General features: G+C 38.0%; 1 long non-coding RNA gene across 2 annotated transcripts; it reads left to right on the top strand.

Annotated features, from left to right (window-relative positions):
* Positions 1-14064: 14064 nt before the first annotated feature.
* LOC110787392 (uncharacterized) lies at positions 14065-20674 on the top strand. 2 transcript variants are annotated; one of them, XR_008923499.1, is made up of 5 exons: positions 14065-14595; positions 14772-14945; positions 16653-16780; positions 16857-16946; positions 20407-20674. It is a non-coding gene; the product is annotated as an uncharacterized lncRNA (long non-coding RNA). The 2 variants fall into 2 exon arrangements; XR_002533094.2 differs by having other exon boundaries at positions 14069-14595; positions 14785-14945.
* Positions 20675-23367: the final 2693 nt, after the last annotated feature.

The following is a 23367-nucleotide window of genomic DNA, read 5'->3' on the forward strand; positions in this document are numbered from 1 at the left end:
AATAGTTAGTTAGTTCTTTTATGTTTTAAAGAATAAGTGGCATATCAGCAACGGTTTAAAGTTAAAGCAATAAGAGTTGGAGTTATTCTTTATTCTCTTCAAGGATATAATAAGCCTTTATAGAGTTAGCAATAGAAGTTAAAGTATTCATTTCCAGTTTGAGAGTTTCGTTATTCAACAACAATAGTTTATGTTTGTGTCGTAGAACCTTTATGTTAATTTGAGGACAAGTGCGTTATTATGGTTTAGAAATTGTTATTAACATTCTTTTGAGGAATAGAGTTAGATTATTGATAATCCAAATGATCAAAAGTTTATTTTGGGCACGCGAATGGGAATATTATTACTTATTTGTTGTGATTGAACTTCCATTCATTGGTTTTCAAATTGTATGTCCTTGATAGGGATATTTTCTTGAATGAGTGACAATGATTGCTCTATTATTGGTGTACATTCTTGAATAAGTGTTTGTTGATGAGATCTCTATGATCAAATCTAAATTTCTTTCGTAGAGGGGACATATGAGTTATGTATCGTAGAGTAATTAATTTTAGGTCGCACACTAGAATGTCAAGCAATAGTGAGTTAGTTGCTGCTATTCGCCTTTTGGCGGGAAGACTGGCTGAAGAGAGAACTGAGCGTCCTGATTCTACTGGGGACATGTTTGAGAGACTAACCAAAGTTAAGCCACCATACTTTAAGAAGCAAGCTGATCCTACCTTTCTAGAGAACTGGGTTAGAGAGTTTGAGAAACTGTTTGGGGATGTGAACTGTCTTGAGAACAGGAGAGTGGGTCAAGTTGTACTGTACTTGGAAGATGAGGCTGATTTGTGGTGGAGAGAAAATGGGGTTAGACTTAGCATTGTTGAGAGATTCAATTGGGATTCGTTTGTTACTGCCTTAAGGAAACTCCTTTTATGAGAAAGTAAAAGGCACAAGAATTCATAAACCTTAGGATGGAATTGACTAAGTTTGTACAAGGCTAAGATAGACGTACTGTGAAATTCAGAAAGTAAATGTAAGGAACCATATTGGAAGATTGACCTCGTATAGATGTTTTGGGTAGTCCAAGAACCTTTGGTTATTTCTGTAATGCGAGTGAGGAAATTGATGAATAGGGAGCGTGAACTATTTTTCTGTAGTGTGTTTGAGGTGAATAAAGAACTTGGAGTCAAAATCGAGGATGTTTGTCATTGTGAGTGGATTCATTGATGTGTTTCCAAGTGAAATTGCAAGTATGTTACATGTTAGAGCCCTTGAGTTCATTATAGAATTAATTCCTGGAACGACACCTATATCCAAGGCACCTTATAGCATGGCACCTCTCGAAATGAGCGAATTAAGACGCAGTTGCAAGAGTTGTTTTGTTAAGGGGTATATTAGGCCTAGTGCATCACCGTGGGGAGCTCCTGCGTTGTTTGTTAAGGAGAAAGATAAGAGTATCGAATTATGCATTGATTTTAGGAAATTAATCACCATCAAGAACATGTATCCTTTGCATAAGAGAGATGAAATATTGGATCAATTGAATTGGGCGAGTGTGTTCTCGGAGATTGATTTGTGTTCGAAGTATCACCAATTAAGGATAGCTGATAAGGGCCTAAGACCTCATTAGGACTCGTTATTGTCATTATGGGTTTAGAATAATGTCTTTTGGGTTAAACAATGCACCTGCCATAATTATGGATGTGATGAATAAGATTTTCCACGAATTCCGAATTAAGTTCGTTATTATATTGATGATATCCTGATTTATTCAAGGAATGAGAAAGAGCATGTCAAACACTTGGGAATTATATTGGAGACGCTTAGAAAGAATTTATTTTATATGAATTAAGTATACGGATCTTGAAGTCATGTGTGTATAAGTAACATCGACGGAAAAGTGACGACTAAATTGATTGAAAACTACGTTACTTAAGGGAATAAAATTAAGAGAAGATTCGAGTGGTCCAGGATCGTTAGAAATCATTTGTTGTCTTGAAAAGATGGGAATGTATGAATTGGTGGAAGTGCTAAGAGTTAAGACCAGGAGTTATGACATAAGGAGGTTTGGTAAAAAGGAAAAGTTGACCAGAAAGAGTCTCTGTAGATCCTGCTAAGACTCAAGATGTGAGTGAGTGACCTACTCCAAAGAACGTGTCCGATATTTGAAGTTCTCTAAGCCTAGACGACTATTATAGGAAGTTGTGAAAGACTTTTCGAAGTAAGCAAAACCAATGACCAACTTGATGAAAAAGGAATCGAATTTCAAGTGAAGTGAGAAATGTGAGGAAGCTTTCTAGATTTAGTTGTTGTCGCGTCAATTGAAACCTTATAAGGCTAATTACCAAACCCATGACTTAGAGATAGTTGTTATGGTGTTATCTACGAATATTTGGAGACATTACCTTTATAGGGCAACATGTAAGATCCTTACCGAGAACAAAAGTCTGAAATTTTGGCAATAAGGTCCAGTTGAATCTTGGGGACAACATTGAAAATGAATATTGCTTCCCACCCTGCAACCGATAGACAGATTGAGATTACTAATGAAATATATGTTGAAAACCTGTGTTATTGACTTTAAGGGTAATTGGGAAAACCACCTAGAGTCGATTGAATTTCTTGCAACAATAGTTACTATGCGAGCTTTAAGATGGAACATGTTGAGGCATTGTATGGAAAGAATTGTAGAAGTCTTACTTGTTGGAATGAGTTTAGTGAGAATATTGTATTGAGGAAATAATTCGTTGAGGAGAAATATCCAAAGTTATTCCCTGAGATGAGTTACGAGGGCGTAACTCGTTTTCTTTAAGAGGGGTAGAATGCGATATAAATTCGCGCTTTTTACCTATTTTTATGGTATTTTTATGCATTTTTTTGCTTATTTTAGCAAATTATACATGTTGATGCAAGTAAATAGATTCTCCGCATAAGAAAAATGTGTTCATGAGTAACACAAGCAGCTTTGAGTTGGCAAAAGAGTGCACATAGGTGGCACAAGTACTTCTTTAGTAAGAATAAGTTAAAAGCTTTTGGGGAAAATGTGGTAAATTTCGTGTCAAGTTTCGGGACGAAACTTCTTTTAAGAGGGGTAGATTGTAATCCCCCGTAAATTTATAAATTTTATTAATATATTTTAACGTATATTATTTATATTTAATTAGAATTTAGGAATTTTGAGTAATAAATATATAATTCACGTATACTTATTTATTACATTTTAATATTTTCAACGATTTACGAAATTGAAAAGGATTTTAGAATTTTAAGTTAAAACGAATTCGAATTACGAAAACACGATCGATTGAATTTAGAAAACAATCCTAATCATTTTGGATTCAAACAACCTTAATCCTAAGCCAAGCCCAAATTGATAAAGCCCAAAATAAGTAAGCCCATAATTCCCTACCCTTGCTTCAACTTCACGTGAAACCCATCTCAACCCTCTACTCCACTTCACGTAAAACAGCTTCAAACACCTCCTTCTTCTTGCTTCAACATCCACGACGCACAACCCTGCCCTCTCTTGTCTCAGCCGCCGCGGTCGATCAACCGCCACCCGACCACCGTCGTTCCTCCTCCTCCGGTGCACGGTAATTCCTTCCTCCTTCCTCTTCTCTTTCGTTTCTCTTTCTTTCGTTTTTATTCCCCCTTAATCGCGGGTTCTGTTTCGCACAGCCACCACAACCGTCGTCACCACCTAATCACTGGTGCTGCGCCGCCCTTGCCGCGCCACCTTGCTGCACCTCCCGTCGACCGTCGCGTCGCTGCAGTCAAGCCGCGCTTGCTTCTCCTCCTCCTTGTTTACTCCTTGCGCAAGCCAGTCCCAACCACCTGCAATTACCCGCGACCACCAACACCAGTCGCGCCGCCCAGTCACGTCGCCACCAGCCGCGCCTCCCTCGTCGCCGTGCCTGCACCAGCCGCCGGCAGTCCCTCTCCTCCTCCTCCTCTCCTTTTGGTTATTTCTTAAACCCTAAGTTATTTAAATATTTTAATTAAGTTTATTAATTTGAATTTATGCTCTTGAATTTAAATTATGTTCTTGAATCTAAATTATATGTTTTTATGATTTAACTAGAATTTTCAGATTTACATATTATGTTTAAATAATTAATTTAATAACGTTTTAATAATTTAAATTGCGTTTCTTGAATTTAAATTATAAGCTTTATGATTTAATTGTGGATTTCAGAATTTTAGGTTTGCATAATTAAATTATTAATTTTCAGATTAGGTAATTGAAATGAAATAATGATTTTAATTATTAAAGTGTGAATTTTAAGGTTTTTAATGATTTAAATCATAATAGAATGGTTATATATTATTAAAGCTATTATTTTTATGATTTTAAGAACATTGATTATGTTTTGTGGACGTTTGAAATTATTTTATATGGCTGGAAATTTTAAAAGGGATGTGTTAATGAAATTTAGAACGTTTTGGGATCATTAGTTTAATAGTTATTATGCTTGGAGGTTATTTAGTTAAGTTTCGATATTGGGGATGGTTCAAAATATGTTTAGGGTGTACTTAGAGTACTATAGTATTGCTGTAAACTGTTGGATATTGATTGGGGAATTTTATTGGTTGTTTTTAGGCGAAGAATTCCTTGTGGGTGACTTTTGAATTCGTTAAAGTGGCCTATCAGTTTGTTTACACAAGGTACGTACATACCTGTGTGCTTGGAATGTGTGCTAATTGTTGAAACCATGTTGAATTGTTGATGAACTTGGTTATGTTAATGTTGTTGATGAACTTAGTCAGGTTGAAATTGCATGTTTGATACTGTGAGATGAACATATTAAACTTATATTGCATTACGAGAATTGTAACATGTTAGTATGGATGATTGATACAAACATGTTGGTTGGGAACACTAGATTATTCTATATGTTGGTTTGGATCGATTGATTATTGTTCCCTTCTTAGCTTTTCACTACTTTATGAGGGCGGTGGACCTTGTTTAGTAAGTTGAAACTTTATACCCATATACAGGGTTGATCATGGTTAAAGGAAAGGTTGGGTAAATTAGAATGAGTCTTGATTGATGCCTTTATGATCACTTACTTAATTTCAAGATAAAAACAGTTGTGAACAAATGTGGATTGTATGCCTTATGTGGTTGTTGAGTCATAACAGAGTCTCAATTTGTAAATCATGTAAAGTGAAACTGAGTAGCAATAGCTTTAGACTGTGCACGTCTAAAGTGACGGACAAACAGGAGTTGGGGTTCATGGTGGTAGCCCATGGCCTTTTCTGGGACCGGATTGATCACCGTGTTCTATTTTTATTAAAACGTTCCTCGATATCGCAGGTCACTGAGGTTACGGAGTCGCGCCCGTACCTCGTCTTCCTTAGTGAAGACTTCTGGACGGTCAACTCGGTCCATTGTCTATTTCAACTAAAATAATATTATTGTTAAAAGTCTAGCCTAGTCTAGTCTGGTCAAGTATGGTCGTCAAACTATCATGTTTTGTCTGCCCTTGTTTGTGTTCATTAGTATCATGTTAGGGTTGTTCGTTTAATAGAATCATGTTAGGATTATTATTGATTTAGTATGTAGTACTCAGCTTTGCTGATTACGTGCTTTTGCTTGTGCATGTTGATCATGGCTATGCCTTATTGATCCTGTGATGACCCAATCTTTGGTGAACAGTCTCTAAGGATCAATAAGCATTGTCCATCTGCAGGTTTGAAGATGTTGCATCATTGGGATCGGGAATAGAGAGCTTGTATTTAGTTTTGATTTGCTAAGTTGACTTGGGTTTGTTTAAATGGACTTTAAACTTGTCATACTATTTATATTTCCTTATTTTCGTTGGTTGATTTTTGGGACTAAACCTGTAATCGATTATTTATAAACCTAAAGTTAGTTTTATGTTTTCCGCTGCAAAATTCTGAATAAGCCGTTACGTTTTCACACGGGCGATAATGCCTTGATAATTCTCTATGTTTTATATAAAAAGGTTATTTTAGAAAAGAGAGAATTGTCGGGGTGTTACAAGCAAGGCATGAACAATGACTGAATTGAGGGAAGAGGGGAAGGAAGGAGTTACGTGAGGAACAAAGGAAGAGGAGTGAAGATGCCAATTTTGCGTTTAGGGGCATTTTGGTCATTTTACTTAGGCTGCGTTCTATTCACCTGATTTTCACTTATTTTTCCTGAACTTATCTTATCTGAAATCAACTGAACTTATCAAAATTTATTAAAACTTATTTTAGTTATAAATTGTACTTGGTCAACCCTTATTTTTCCTGAATTTATCTTATCTGAACTTATCTGAACTTAACTGAACTTATTTTTCCTGAATTTATCTTATCTGAACTTATCTGAACTTAACTGAACTTATTTTTCCTGAATTTATCTTATCTGAACTTATCTGAACTTAAATGAACTTATTTTTCCTGAAATAAGTGAAAATAAGGTGAACACAACAGAGCCGCAAATTTCAGAAATTTTGGTTGCTATTTGATATAAATAGAAATGTTTAATTAAAACCAAGTTTCGAAATAATTCTTTATAAAAAAATCGTTAACGGAAAATAAATTTAGTTTTCGAATAAAATAAGAACGTTTCGAAATTATTAAAAATCCAAAATGATTAAGATTTTAAAAAAAGTAGTTTAAGCTCGTAAAAAAAATTAAATTGTAAAATCTGAAAAATAAATCGTGTAACAATATTAAAATTCAATCGCAATAAAACTTCGTTAATTAAAATAAAGTTTGAAATTAGGATTTAAAACGGTTTTAAGTTAGATAAAAATAATTAAGCATAATTAATCAAGTTTTCAAAATTCGGGGTATTACAGAAAATATCCTCAAAAGCTTGGATTATTCATGAATTAGTCAAAGGTGGTACTGTTCTTAGAAGAACGAGCAAAAATTGGATTAGTTTTTTACAGATTTTCCTTTTTTTCAAAACAAAATTTCGTCTACAATAAGAGTCATACGACAACTAGCCTTGCTCTTAAAGAAGTATGAATTATCCTTAATTTCGGCTAAAATAAGAGTCATACGACAACCATTTAATATCTGTACGTTGACCAAATATCCTTAGTTTCCCTCAAAAGAAGTATGAATTATACGTGATTTCAAAATTTTATTAAGCTTGCCTAACCTTGAGATTGTTAGGGTACAATAAGCCAATGATTTCGTTATCGCGGTCATACTAAAGATGACTACAACGTTACATGGATATTTACAGTAGCATCCCTTATCATCAAAATCTTACTACTCGTCCTCTTAAGGCACTAATCTTCAGGTATTAAGCTTTACAAATGGGTTTTGTTGTTCTATCGTTCAATTTTAATGCACTTTTATACTAATAGTTTTACCATTTTTTTTGTTGTTCTATCATTATTCAACATGTTTTATTAAGAGGGTTGACGTTAATGATCAACACAAGTAAGACATGAGTATATTTGTATATCATTTGTGTTATATTTCAAATTGTTTGTAATTAATTTTGCTAGAAAGAGAGCGTTCAAAAATGATTGTCTAATCACTAATTATAATTAAATATTATGATTTAGAAATTATAATAAATACATTTAAGATAAGGAAAAGTGAGTTTTGAAAAGATAATATTAAAGTGAGTATTTAAAAGATATAATCATGTACACACCTAATTTGTGTCTCCCCTTTGGGATGATGACGATACCATTATCCTTACTAGGTGATTGGAATAACTCCAGGTTGAAATCCAATTGCTAAGAATACTTCTAAAATTCAAGATCCAAAATCCAACCCCCGAGACCGTTCCCCTTTCGGTTCTCGGTACAAAATACAACTTTCCAAATCCAATTTGAAAATCCAAGTACAATCTCATCTAGTATACCATCCCATTGGTTTTACTAGGCCTTTTCCACTCAAAATCATATAAGGCAAGTCAAATTCGGGCGCCGACTCACAAAACCGAGCATGCCGGGCCCCGTCCCGTAAAACCGGAATTCAAAACCCGAGAAAGGCTTGTTTTTAGACGCTAAATGATGCCTTAACCTCCAAGCAAATACAAAACGCCAAACCTAGTACTATTCGTACAACAGGTACAACACTACAAGACGAAACAAGGACGGAGCCCGCGTCCTTGCTTTGGCGGCATTCAAGCCACGTCAGTAGCGCACTGCGTGTGCTGGCGTGTGCTGGCGCCTTGCATCCATTCTTCCTATAAATACCCCTCATTTTCAGCATAATGAGGAGGAGAGAAAAAATACAACGTCGTAATTGAAGGAAATAATGCCCTTGGTCCAAGTATGCATTCTATGATAAGTCTAATAAATGCGGTTCAGTATTAATTAACAAGTTAATAATTCAGTGAGATCAAGTGAGCTGAATGCCTAGCTAGAGGCCGCTTCAGTTCAAGTGGAATTAATGATATTAATCCACAGCTTACTCTTGACTGAACCCGTAGGGTCACACAAATAGTACGTAAACGGATCAAGTATTTAATGGCATTAAATACTCCATCTATGAATATTCGGAATCGACGGATCTTGGTTTCAGTGGGAGCTGAGATCGTCACAGGCAAGAAATGAATACTCCGGAAACGATGATATTACCGGAAACGGAAATATGGATCGTATCGGAAATATAAATATTATCCAAGTCATAGATGTTGCCGGAAACGGAAACATGGTACGTATCGGAAAATATTATCGGAAATGGAAATATTGCCAGAATCGGAAATATTGCCGGAAACGGAAATATTGTCAGAATCGGAAATATTATCGGAATCGGAAAATAATTCCGGAAACGGAAATATTAAATATTTGTTCGAAACGGAAATTAATTCCGGAATCGGAAATATTAAATATTGTTCGTATCGGAAATGAATTCCGGAATCGGAAATTTAATCGGAAGCGTATCGTACGAATAAGCATCGGACGAGGCCTGCCGGACGAGGGCCCAGCACGAAGCCCGGCCATCGCCCAGCAAGCCAAGCGCGCCACACGAACAGCCAAGGCCACGCCAGGCCCAGCGCAAGGCCAGGCCCAGCAGGCCGTGGCAGCACGCACAGCGCGCGCAGGAGCTACGTGGGCTTGTAGCTCGCGTAGGCCTCGCTGCGTGGGCTGCCGCTCGCACGCACGCGCATGGGCGGCCCATCGTGGCTGCCGTGTGTGTGTGCGTAAGTGTTTGTGTTCATGCACGATTCCTAAATCATGCAGAGTTCGGTTAATGATTAAATTCCTAATTCTATTTGATAAATTAATTAATTAGAGTTCTTGTAGGATTCTAGGTTTAATTAATTTGTATCTGAATAGGATTCCAATTCCCTTTCCATACCCCTATAAATATGTGGCCTGGGTTCACAATTTATAACGAGTTTTTTAAGTATTCAAAGTGAGTTTTTGAGAGAAAAATTCAGCCACACATCTTGCTCAAAAGTGCCGAAAATTCTAGTACCTTAAGGGCGATTCTAGTTGGTCAATCTTAAGGCGGATCCGGACGTGCTGTGGACTATCTACGGAGGGACGACACTTGGAGTCCTAAAGACTTGTTCTTGTTCGGTTCGGGCGCAGCTAGGGAGGGCACGCAACAAAGAGTATGCATCTAAATTATGCTATATGATTATGTGTAAATAATATGTATTCCTGGGTTAATGGTTGTTTCCGCATGATTTATGTAATATCATATGTATCATAACCTAACAGTAATTCTGACATTACGCCTCAAAATACAACTCAAAAACTCCTCAAAAACACATACAAAATTCCTAAATTCAAAAGCAATTGGGAGCTCTTGCCTAAACCTAACTAGGTAAATCCGAATCCCATTCTAATCAACTATGTTGCTTTGATTTCAAAATGATTAGCAAGTTGGTTTTTTTTTAATCATTAAAAACACCACTTGCAACAATCATACATGTATTCCAAACATACAAACTTTTTCAAAATACAAATGCAAACTTTCAAGATTCAAGGATGTCCAAAGTTGTTTACAATCACCCCTTTGGACTAGAATCACCTTCAAGTATGGGGTAATCAAAGATGACACCTTTTAACATTTAAAGGTTTAGTCTTTTGAGATTCAAAACTCCATTTTTCAATATACAAGTTCAAGTTTTCAATTTTCAAGATCTCACCATGTTTAGGGTTGTTCATGGTTACTTCCCTAAACTAGGATCCTTTAAAGTTCAAATTTCAATTATTTCAAGTTCAAAACTTCAATATTCAAGCTTTCAAGTTCAAGTTTAACATGCAAAATCTAGGATATTTGGGTTGAGCAACCTCTGCCAAGTTGAGATTTTTGGCTTTGAATTCGTGTCGGCCGCACTTATTTTTAAGGAGCCGCTTGGCGTTCGAATCTCATGTGCCCAAGTACAAATTTCAATTATGCACCTTTCAATATTGCAATTTCAATATCGCACCTTTTAATACCGCAATTTCAATATCGCCCTTTCAATACCGCACTTTCAATACCGCAATTTCAATACCGCAATTTCAATTCCGCACTTTCAATTCTGCATCTTTACTTGCCTAGTCCATTTCTACGCAATGTGGACCTACTCCTCTAGACACCTACTTTTGTCCCCATTCCCGAAAGAGAAGGTTCGATGATAAGAACATAAATCTCCACTTGGCAACGCATCTCCTATAAAAATAACGGATCTCAATCACCCTTTCATTTCAGCCAAAGCTGCTATTTATAGAAACCTGCTAAGAATAGTAACTGCCGTAAAAGGTAGTTGTTAAAAGTGGCAAAGTCATAAAAGATAGAAACCTGTCAGAATTAGGTGTTGCACTCCAACATAAATCCTAAAAGAGATAGAATTTGCATTCCTGGTATAATTCGAAAATAAGAGTTACATATTAATTAAATTCCTAACGAACCTAGAGTTCGTAACGGGCCCAGACGCATTCCGTCATAAGTTAATACGCACTAAATGACTCGGATAAATCTCAAAAGCTCCGTGTTCTAAAAGTCCAAATCTGACAAAGAACTCGACCCAGATCCCATTTTCAACGCCTGGATCTGGGCGCCGAAATCTTCGGCGCCCAGCCCTGGGCGCTGAAAGTGCCTCGGGCCGTTTTATCTCCGGATTCTTTTTGGATTCGTATCTTAAAATCTATCTTTCCACACACTCTTTTCCTATAAATATAGCCTAAAACCGACGTGAAAATAACACACAGTTCCATAATCTGAGTATTGACTCTAGCCTTAAGCCTAAGCCTCGCGCTGCGAAATTGATCCAGCGTTCTGTCGCAATCGACCCAAAAGTCGAATAGAACGCACCCTTCCCCTTGTAGCTTGATGAATTAAGACTAAATACTGGAACATTGCTTGGAAACCCGAGATTCGTTAAATAAAAGGAGAAATAGCAAAGCCAAGTGGTTAGTTTTCTAAGAACCACAATGCACCTCTCAAGGGTGCGTTGTAATGTGTCCCTCATATGATTTAATCGCTTTCATCACCCTTTTATAAAATTGTCAAACTATTAATTTTATTGATCTATCACGCCTAATAAGATAATACCTTGGACAATTGAATTATCATGCTAGGTACCTTAAATCAATCTAAATAAGATAATCACGATCGATTTAGTATTATGTGTTGCATATTGCTAAAATCAATTCAGAATAGTTTAATAGTTTAACGCATGTCCCTTCAATTATTTATGCTGAGCTAGTAAGGATAACCTGCCTCTGGAGTATTATCGATGAGCACTCCTCTCGGTAGTTACAGTCCCCCAAACTCTCAATCTCTGCCCTGCGGGTGTACGTTGAGCGATCCCCACACCAGGGATCACAAGGGAACCTATGGCCGTCGTGGTCGAACATAATGACACTCCCTTTATGTCACGATAACCGGGTTTTGTCAGTTTTTCTCATTGTCGTTAAAAACTGAATGGCGACTCCTATATTACTAGTCGATTGGGTGTAAACTCACAGGAAATCCAATTACACTTGATCTGACAACTTCACGCCCACGAGGGACGAGGTCACGCATTAGCCTCGTGCTTTTTCGACCCCCTCACAGTGGCGACTCCACTGGGGATGTTAATGAAATACTCGTGCTCGTAGGTAATCAAAATAGCCGAAGGGTGAAACGATCCTACCCCGCGTTTATTTCCCTATCAAGTTGGGACGACCTGAAAATCAGCATATTAATGTGAACGGACAGAACTGCATAACGAATCTTGGCTCCCTTGGCATGTTTCATCTCGGGATTTGGGAATAAGGATACCCATTGCCACCCGGGGGGTGCATACGCTTCGAATGTTGTCCACTCGGCACTTTCGCTAGTAGTACACCTATCCCAAACCAAATCGCTCGGCCACTAGGTCCCTCTCATTGGTGCATGCCCCCTTGGCTTACATCGTGATTGGCCTCTTGGGACGAAATTCGCTCGTGAATGCACTTCCCCGACCGGGGCATGTGTTGGATCGACGATAGAGGAGGTACCAAGCCGGCGCAAATATTACCCATAGAAGCCTATCATAAACTACGTGACATATTATTTTGCTTCATGTTGTAATGTTAGTTGTGTGTAGAGAATTGTGTGATTGTGTGTGACAAATAATACTAGAAAACCAACGACCCTAAAAATTGCCCAAACATTCACAAACACCAATTGGCCAAGGAGTTATACCAAAATACGTGTTCCACAGTCCCGGGCAATCGCCACAAAAATAAGCGATGCCCAGGACAGCCTGTAACGGATTCCACAACACTGCACAACGCGTAAAGGACGTTATTAGGCAAGCACGCAAAATTAAGTCGTATGTACGAAAAAGGGATAGACGAACAGAATACGAGAACCAGTCAGGGACGCATTTTCAGCGCCCCTGGCTGGGCGCCAATCATTTTCAACGCCCCTGCTGGGCGCTGAAGTTGCTGCCTGGCCTTTTGGTCTGGCACAGCAGCCTCGGTACCCGCGCATAAAGTATACGTAGCAATAAAAAAAAATTTGTAACAAATTTGCTACGAGGACGTATGAAAAAAGGCACTCGATTCTAAGAACGACTTATAAAATAAACAACTCCTTGTGTCGTCATTAGGCCTCCTATGACGACAATGTTCGGCACCAACACCGAGCATGCTAATTAAAATAACTTTGAATGTCACACGGGCAAATGTTTCGAAAATCCAAAGAATGACCAAAAGAATGACCAAAAGAAGAGCCAAAAGTGTACCAACAAAAGTGAGAATAGAAAACCAATAGATAGAGTCAGAAGTCTAGACTAAGTAATGCTTAACTTTGGGCCTAAACTTTAGCTTGTCTTATCCATAGGGCTGGTTCTGCCACTTGGTGTCGATCTGAAAATCAAAGGTTAGTGCGTCTCGAAGCTACATCACCAACACAAGGTCTAGTAACTCCAAGCTCCATCCGTCATTCCCCCTTTCAAGGATCTCCGCTTCCCCAACCTCGAATCGCACCCTCAAACATGTCCATGGAAGAATTACGAGACCAAATGGTCCAAATGACCCAACTTATGAGTCAACTGAAAATGGAAAACGAATCCTTAGCGGCTGCGCAAGCCAAAAATGACCTCGATAACGAGAAGAAGATCGAAAAAATGGTTCTGCAGCAAACCATGGGGAGCAAGTATTTCTCCCTCGATCCTAAACCTTTTCCCGGCAAACTACCGGAAAAGTTCAGTTCATCTGACTTACCAAAGTTCAAAGCCACGGACAATCCCCGTGATCATCTCTTGAGCTTTGTGAATGCCATGAACTTGAAAGGTGTGGACAATTCCATGTATTTGCCTGCCTTTCCTTTGTCCTTGGAACCTGTGCCACTCAAATGGTACTACCACCAGGACCATAAGCTCTTCCCCACTTGGGAGGACTTTGTCAATGTCTTCGTCAAGCAATACTCGTCGAACATGGATTTTCAAGTCACCATGCGCGAGTTGAAAGCCCTCTTCCAAAAGAAAAATGAAGGTTCACTAGTAGAAAAAACTTCATTTGCAACTCATCAATTGCAACTCACGCAAGTCATATGGGTTGCAATCGAGCATTGGTCAACGCGGGTCAATATTTAAATGACCTATTCGCAGCAATTTCAGTGACCAAGCACTGCGAAAAAGCTAATTTTTTTTAAAATAGGATTTCGCAGCGCGGGCATACTGTACAAGTTGCAATTAAACGAAGTAATCGCAGCTTCTGGCCGTATTGAATGCTGCAACTCGGAATATTCGAAACCTTTGCCTGTCGACTTTGCTGCAATTGTAAGGAAGATTTTTCGCAATATTCGATTCTCAATCTCATCTTCTCAAACCACCACAGATCTAGAATTTCAAGAGAAAGGTTTTCGAATCTCCACAGCCATGGCTCCTTCTACACAAATCTTTCCTACTCACTCCTTCCTCTTCATCTTTGTTCCTTCGCCAGCCATAGCACGCGTTTGTGAGATAGGTAAACTTGTAGTGTTTCGACTTTGTGTCAAATCGTCATTCATGTCTACAGAGAAATAAAGGTGGGGCGGAAGAGAGAGAAAGGCGCCGAAGTTTTCTTGTTCAAACAAACAAATTCGCCAGCCACCGGTCGGGTTTTCTTGTTCCTTTTCAACATCCGCCGCCGGCAACACCGCACCCCTCCAATTCAAGCCCTCAAATTGCAGATAAGCAGAGATAGAAGGAGCTAGGGTTTTGCGGTACTTGCTTAGGTTTGTTCACTCGAATTTCCCCTTTTTAAATTTATTTTTGATAAAAACAAATTACCCTAATTGAATTCCAAGAACAACAAACGTCAATTGACAAATCAAATTCTAATAAACCCTAAGTCGCAAAAATATGATGTAAAATTGTACAAGATAATGGGAAAAAGAATTACTTGTTGTAGTTGTTCTTTGTAGGTAGAGATGTTCGAAGTGAGTTCTTCAATGGTTAATTCTTCGCCGCCTTGCAATTTGGCAGAGGGGATTTCTTCGTGTTTCTACTTCGCAAAATTCTCCTTTACCTCAAAATTGAAGGGAGAAGAAGGGAGATAAAAGGGTTTTCCGATGTTTGTTTTCTGGTAATGTTAAGAATCAAAGAATTTTATTTTTTGTGTTTTAAGTTCTGAATTTTACTCAAATTAAGTTCTGAATTCAGTATTTTATGTGTTTTAAGCATTTGAACTTGCTTACATTAATCAATGTTGTCTGAACCAGTAGAAATTATCAGTAGTATTGATCTTCATAATTCAGGGATATGGTTAATTCTACAGATTAAAGCAGTTTAGTTTTATGTGGTAATGTTGTCTGAATCTGTTATATCGAACCAACTTGATTGGAAGCCTTTGGGTATAGGCATTCTTGAACCAACTTGATTGGAAGCCTCTGGCAATGGAGATCCATTCCCTGCACCTTTTGACACTAGGCTTAGAGTTATAAGCTCCTTTTTGACATGCTGGTAGAGTAGAAAAGTAATTTTTACCTTTCGCATTTACTGCAGCCTTAACATTTGGTTTGACAAAGGCCGGCACTGAGAATGATCAGAATGAAGGTTTTTAATTCGATTTTTGAGGGTTTTTGGCTTGGATCTGATATCGTGTTTTTTCTGCCTAATTGTTGTTTGAAGTTGTTGCGGAATGCATGAATTAGGGTTTTTCGGATTTTTGATTTGTGTTTTTGTGTGAGCTTAGGGTTGGTGGATCAATATTGGTGTTTTGTAGGTTTGATTTGTTGTGAAACGTTGCTTGTACTTATGCTTTGATCATTCTCTTGGTTGTTCGTGTTTTGGTGAGCTGGTATCGATCTTGGTGGTTATTTTATTTCGTGTTTGTTATCTAGATTTTCTGTCAATCGGTGGAGGATGTATGTATCTTACTGCTAAGAGTCACCCTTAAAACACATGGTCAGATTAATAGTTCTGTCATTCAGGAGTTAGAACCACGTGTTGAAGGTCAGACAATGAGTGCGTAGATTTATAGAATATATTTGAGAACAACTGTTAACAGAGTTCTGAAATGGTTTTTTTAATTAGTTTAGAACCCGTGACTAGTGCTCGAAAAAAGTAATGTATAGTCATCTGTTTGTAAAAGTGTTTAGTTGGAAAACACCTTAAACTATTCATATGTTAGTCATCTCCAACTTACTTGGATCCACTGTCAAAAAGTAACAGAAAAAACAGAATTGGTATTTTGCATTATTGGTGTTTTGTCGGTGTAATTTCCCATAGGCAAAGTTATTAAATTGTTTAATCTCCTGCATAAATTCAATTGATAGCCATATGATCAAAACAAGTTGGGGCGTGATATGTGAGGTTCGCACAATGTGACTAGTATTTTGCATTAGAGGCATGATTTGCATTTTCTGAAGCTGGATATCAGTGCACAGAACTGATCAGTTCTGTGAACTGATCTGCACAGTTTCTGATCAGTTCTGTGCACTGATCTGCACAGTTCTGATCAGTTCTATGCAGATCATTGCACAGTTCTGATCAGTTCTGTGCACTGATCTGCATAGTTCTAATCAGTTCTATGCAGATCATTGCACAGTTCTGATCAGTTCTGTGCACTGTTCTGCGCACAGTTCTGATCAGTTTTATGCAGATTTTCGCATTTTCTCACCCCATTTTCGCATATTCGCACCCAATTTTCACATTTTCGCACCCAATTTTTAACTAAAGAAACTAAGGATTGATTTCAAACGTATTACATGTTTCATAAGCATAGTTTTAACTTTCTTAGACTCATTCCAACATATTTTCTGAAGCAGTTTTTCGCTTGAATCTTTGACAGGAGAGTGCACTAGCAATGTGTTGTCTGAAAATCGTCCACCATCAGAATGGTAGGCAGCTACTTTGTTGATAACCAGCAGCTTCCGAAGGAAACAGATGACGAAGATGGTTTTATGTTGACAACTGATGGTCAGTTACATACTTATGTTTTAGTGCGTATTAGACATAAAGAACTTGTGCCTCTGATGGTTTCTGTTTATTCCAGGAAACAGCAAACTCTACGAGCAGGAAGATGCCGAGTTGAGTTTGGACCAGCACGCTGCAACTGATTCAAGTACCAATGTCTTCCATGAAGGTCTTTAACCCGATCACATTTCTTTATATACCCTCGTTATTCACAAACAATCGGAGATTTTGTATCTTTTTTTTCATTTTCCCATATGGTCTGCTTTTCTTATCCTACAGCATGTTTATGCTACCATTTAAGTTTAATAGTTATAGCAATCTTCACTACAGAAGACTTCTTCAAGTTGCGTGATTCTAGGAAATTGACGAGTCAGATCCCTATAGGAACCTTCTTCTACGACTCAATGCACTGCAGATTAATTTCTTTGTGACTTGGAATGACGTGCCTTTGTAGCTAAATCAACTAGTTCAAAAATGGAAGCGAAAATGTTTCATTTTAGCCTAAATATGTCCATAATGACCCAACAAGCCTAAAACGTGTATAACCACATTGGAATGATACTTAGACAGTTTAAACAAAGCATATAAAACATGTAATTAGTTCAAAATGAGTCCATAGGTTCATGAGTTCGAAAATGGGAGCGAAAATGTATCATTTTAGCCTAAATATGTCCGTAACGACCCAACAAGCCATAAACGTGGATAACTTGATTGGAACGAGTCTTAGAAAGTTTAAAAATAGCACATAAAACATGTAATTAGTTTAAAATGAGTCCTTAGGTTCTTTAGTGCAAAGTTGGTAGCGAAAATGCCTCAATTTGGCCTAAATATGTCCTATAACGACCCAACGAGCCTTAAACGTGCATAACTAGATTGGATTGAGTCTTAGAAAGTTTAAACAAAGCATATAAAACATGTGATTAGTTTAAAATGAATCATTAGGTTCATTAGTTCAAAAATGGGAGCGAAAATATCTCATTTTACCCTAAATATGCCCATAACGACCCAACAAGCCTAAAACGTGCATAACCATATTGGAATGAGTCTTATAAAGTTTAAACAAAGCATATAAAACATGTAATTAGTTTAAAATGAGTCCATAGGTTCATGAGTTCGAAAATGGGAACGAAAATGTATAATTTTAGCCTAAATATGTCCGTAACGACCCAACAAGCCTTAAACGTGCATAACTTGATTGGAATGAGTCTTAGAAAGTTTAAACATAGCATATAAAACATGTATTTAGTTTAAATTAATCCTTAGGTTCTTTAGTGCAAAGTTGGTAGCGAAAATGCCTCAATTTGGCCTAAATATGTCCTATAACGACCCAACGAGCCTTAAACGTGCATAACTAGATTGGATTGAGTCTTAGAAAGTTTAAACAAAGCATATAAAGCATGTAATTAGTTTAAAATGAATCATTAGGTTCATTAGTTAAAAAATGGGAGCAAAAATGTCTCATTTTTGCCTAAATATGTCCATAACGACCCAACAAGCCTAAAACGTGCATAACCATATTGGAATGAGTCTTAGAAAGTTTAAACAAAGCTTATAAAACATGTAATTAGTTTAACATGAGTCCATAGGTTCATGGGTTCGGAAATGGGAACGAAAATGTATCATTTTAGCCTAAATATGTCCGTAACGACCCCACAAGCCTTAAACGTGCATAACTTGATTGGAATGAGTCTTAGAAAGTTTACACATAGCATATAAAACATGTATTTAGTTTAAAATGAGTCCTTAGGTTCTTTGGTGCAAAGTTGGTAGCGAAATGCCTCAATTTGGCCTTAATATGTCCTACAACGACCCAACGATTCTTAAACGTGCATAACTAGATTGGAATGAGTCTTAGAAAGTTTAAACAAAGCATATAAAACATGTAATTAGTTTAAAATGAATCATTAGGTTCATTAGTTCAAAAATGGGAGCGAAAATGTCTCATTTTAGCCTAAATATGTCCATAACGACCCAACAAGACCAAAACGTGCATAACCATATTGGAATGAGTCTTAGAAAGTTTAAACAAAGCATATAAAACATGTAATTAGTTTAAAATGAGTCCATTGGTTCATGAGTTCCAAAATGGGAGCGAAAATGTATCATTTTAGCCTAAATATGTCCGTAACGACCCAACAAGCCTTAAACGTGCATAACTTGATTGGAATCAGTCGTAGAAAGTTTAAACATAGCACATAAAACATGTATTTAGTTTAAAATGAGCCCTTAGGTTCTTTAGTGCAAAGTTGGTAGCGAAATGCCTCAATTGGGCCTAAATATGTCCTATAACGACCCAAAGTGCCTTAAACACGCATAACTTGATTGGAATGAGTCTTAGAAAGTTTAAACAAAGTATATAAACATGTAATTAGTTTAACATGAATCATTAGGTTCATTAGTTCAAAAATGGGAGCGAAAATATCTCATTTTAGCCTAAATATGCCCATAACGACCCAACAAGCCTAAAACGTGCATAACCATATTGGAATGAGTCTTAGAAAGTTTATACAAAGCATATAAGACATGTAATTAGTTTAAAATGAATCATTAGGTTGATTAGTTCAAAAATGGGAACGAAAATGTATCATTTTAGCCTAAATATGTCCGTAACGACCCAACAAGCCTTAAGCGTGCATAATTTGATTGGAATGAGTCTTAGAAAGTTTAAACATAGCACATAAAACATGTATTTAGTTTAAAATGAGTCCTTAGGTTCTTTAGTGCAAAGTTGGTAGCGAAAATGCCTCAATTTGGCCTAAATATGTCCTATAACGACCCAACAAGCCTTAAACGTGCATAACTAGATTGGAATGAGTTTTAGAAAGTTTAAACAAAGCATATAAAACATGTAATTAGTTTAAAATTAATCATTAGGTTTATTAGTTAAAAAATGGGAGCGAAAATATCTCATTTTAGCCTAAGTATGTCCATAACGACCCAACAAGCCTAAAACGTGCATAACCATATTGGAATGAGTCAAAGTTTAAACAAAGCATATAAAACATGTAATTAGTTTAAAATGAGTCCATAGGTTCATGAGTTCAAAAATGGGAGCGAAAATGTATCATTTTAGCCTAAATATGTCCGTAACGACCCAACAAGCATTAAACTTGCATAACTTGATTGGAATGAGTCTTAGAAAGTTTAAACATAGCATATAAAACATGTATTTAGTTTAAAACGAGTCCTTAGGTTTTTTAGTGCAAAGTTGGTAGCGAAATGCCTCAATTGGGCCTAAATATGTCCTATAACGACCCAACGGGCCTTAAACGCGCATAACTAGATTGGAATGAGTCTTAGAAAGTTTAAATAAAGTATATAAACATGTAATTAGTTTAAAATGAATCATTAGGTTCATTAGTTTAAAAATGGGAGCGAAAATGTTTCAATTTAGCCTAAATATGTCCATAACGACCCAACAAGCCTAAAACGTGCATAACCATATTGGAATGAGTATTTGAAAGTTTAAACAAAGCATATAAAACATGTAATTAGTTTAAAATGAATATATCATTAGGTTCATTAGTTCAAAAATGGGAGCGAAAATGACGGTATTCAAGTCACTCTATGCCTATACCAAGTTCTTTTAAATTAGTTTTCAACTAATACCAAGTTTTTGCTTTTTGAAGGGTTATGTACAAAGAGAAATTCCATACTCTAATGAGGAGTTAGAAGAAACTCGAGAACAATGGGCAAAGTATTTTAAGGACAACTATTTGATGGATGCCGGCGAATGAGTTTGTTGTCTAGTAATTTGTTGTGTTTTATGTTTTTGTTATGTGTTGGATATGACATTGGATGCTACTTGGAGCATATATATAGTTGTTGGAACATATATGTATGTTATGTCTTATATACAGGTGTTTATAAATTCCCCTTTTGTCCGGGTTTCGCAAATTTCAAGGGAAACTATGGCAAATTTTTTGCAACCTATTAAACTATTTATAATGTTTTTATTATAATTTTTTGTCAAAATAATAGGATTGTCCAGGGATAAATATATAAATATGCATCTGAACGGAGCTATTATATTTAATTTTTTTTTTAAAAAAAGAATTAATTACAGTGCGTGTACTGGCACTAAGCTGCAAAATGACAACTAATAGCAGCACATATTTCTCAACAAGGCGTTGTAACTACTTTTTATTTGCAACTTATAGGGGTCGAACCGCGCTGCAACTCATACACTATTTACAACTTATACAGGTCTACCCGCGCTGCAATTAACCTATTATTTGCAGCGCCTATGTCCGCTGCAAAAAAACTTACGGTATTTGCAGCCATCACAATTGCAGCGCGCGAAAAGGCTGCAAAAAGCCTGTTTTACCCGCGCTGCAAATGTGATTTTTTCTACTTGTGGTTTCACGACCTATTTTGCTAGATGCAGAGACCAAGCGGCCCAACTAATCAATAGGCCTCCTGAAACTGAATTGGTCCAAAAATTTATTGACAACCTAGACCCAGCTTATAAACAACACCTTAGGTACTTGGACCTTGATACCTTCAAAAGGGTTTATGATGTAGGAATAAAGATCGAGGATGACCTCGCAAAAACAGTACAAAGCAAGCCTGCATACAAAAGTAACACCTACAACAGGGGCCACACGCCTCAAGCCCAAGAGGTCCACGGCGTAGAAGAAACCCCAACCGGAAGGAGCCCTGGAAGGTGGACCCGAGATCGAAAGTTTGCCCTACTCGGGTCGACTCTGGTACAAGCCTTCCAAAGACTAACCAATCAAGGAAAGATAAGGCCCATAGGCCCCACACCCGACCCTTCATTCAAAAATAAATATTCTGTCGAGGGCACCTATTGCAAATTCCATCAAGGAAATGGGCATGATCGATACTGAAAACTGCTGGAATCTAAAAAACACGATCCAGGATATGATAGAGGATGAAGTAATACCTCTCCCTAACGTTGGCAAACCCAACAACAACAAGAGCCCACTCGGTTCCTGTCACATCTCTCTCGATCAACCAGGAAATAAGAACTTTGACCCTACGGTGTATATTACGCCTCAAGGTGCACCACTCGCCATGGTCCCTATGGATCAAATCGAGAGAGAAGTGTGCGGTGTGTGGGATGATGATGCTGAAGATGTCTACCTGTCTCAAGTATCGGGCCAGGACCTCTTCACTGATACTTGGCCTAGGCATGCTCCCATTGACACCACCCCTCAAGAGTCCGAAGTTGACAATCTCACTCGGTCCGGAAGGGTATACCAACAGGATATTCGCCCACCTCCCGGGGACGGCATCCCAGTCAGACAGACTCCTGAAAACATACGGCACACCACCGTCGCAGAAGTCATTGAAAATCCTCTCTTGAAGCAACTAAAAAGAACTAAAGCCGAGATTACCATATGGGATCTCATGTGAAATTCAAAGGAACATCGTGAAAAACTTATTCGCTCACTTGACCTCATCTCAGTCCCTACGGATATCACACCTGACTCGTTGGTTAACCACGTCACAAGAGATGTTGAGGAAAAAGCAATAGTTTTTACTGATAAAGACTTACCTAAAGAAGGAGGCGCCCACAATAAGGCCCTCTATCTAGTGGTTGGATGCAAAGGACAAAACATCCCCCTAGCACTCGTAGATAACGGTTCAGTGGTAAATGTTTGCCCATTGCGAACCGCCCATTGCTTGGGGCTAGGAAGCGACGACTTCCAAACCTCCACGCAAGGGGTACGAGCTTATGATAACTCTCGAAGGCCTGTGTTGGGAAAAATCAACCTCACAATACAAACCGGGCCCGTGGCACGTACCACGGAGTTTCAAATAATCGACATCAAGCCCACTTTCAACCTCCTCTTAGGACGCCCTTGGCTCCATGACTTAGGAGGTGTGGCTTCTACCTTGCACCAAATGGTTAAACTTAATCATAACGGGGTAATTCTGGAAATACGCGCCCCTCCTCTCGACGTCAGTTGTACTATGGTTGGAACGGCCGAAACTACAGAAGACCTTTACGGTTTTCAAGTGGATGAAGCCATCCAAGTCGAGGACTATAATTTAGCATTTCTAGATCCGCGTGCATCCCGGGTCATCCCTAAAATATTGCTAGCTCAAGGCTATTTCCCGGGAACTCCATTGGGTATAAGGAAGAAGAACTACATGTTCCATCCCCCACCCAACAGATATACTCCCTTTGGCCTAGGCTATGAACCAACGGAGGAAGATATTGCTGACCACTTGTCTAGGCTAGGCCTTAAGCCAGCCAAGACAAAACAAGCCACCCTTCTTCCCCCATATCAAAGAACCCTTAACGGTATGTTTGTCCAGGAAGGAGAAGAACACCCATGCTGTGACTTCCCTGAACCCTTCGTTCAGGATGGCCTGCTAAAGCCCGGATTTGAAATTTTCCATGACTGTCATACTTTGGATGAGGCACCCCACCTCACCAAGACTGAAATAGCTGAAATATTGGACAACCAAGCTCTATGGACATTGTTTAACGAATCGAGGCCTATGGAGGACGAGACTGTGATGACTACCCTAACTCTACAAGATGAAGGTTTCGATCCAACTCGGTTAATCGCTCCTACATTAACACTAGAAGAGGCCGAGAACGGATGGGTGAAGAC

The sequence above is a fragment of the Spinacia oleracea genome, chromosome 6 (assembly GCF_020520425.1).
Source record: "Spinacia oleracea cultivar Varoflay chromosome 6, BTI_SOV_V1, whole genome shotgun sequence".
Taxonomy (NCBI): Eukaryota; Viridiplantae; Streptophyta; class Magnoliopsida; order Caryophyllales; family Amaranthaceae; genus Spinacia; species Spinacia oleracea.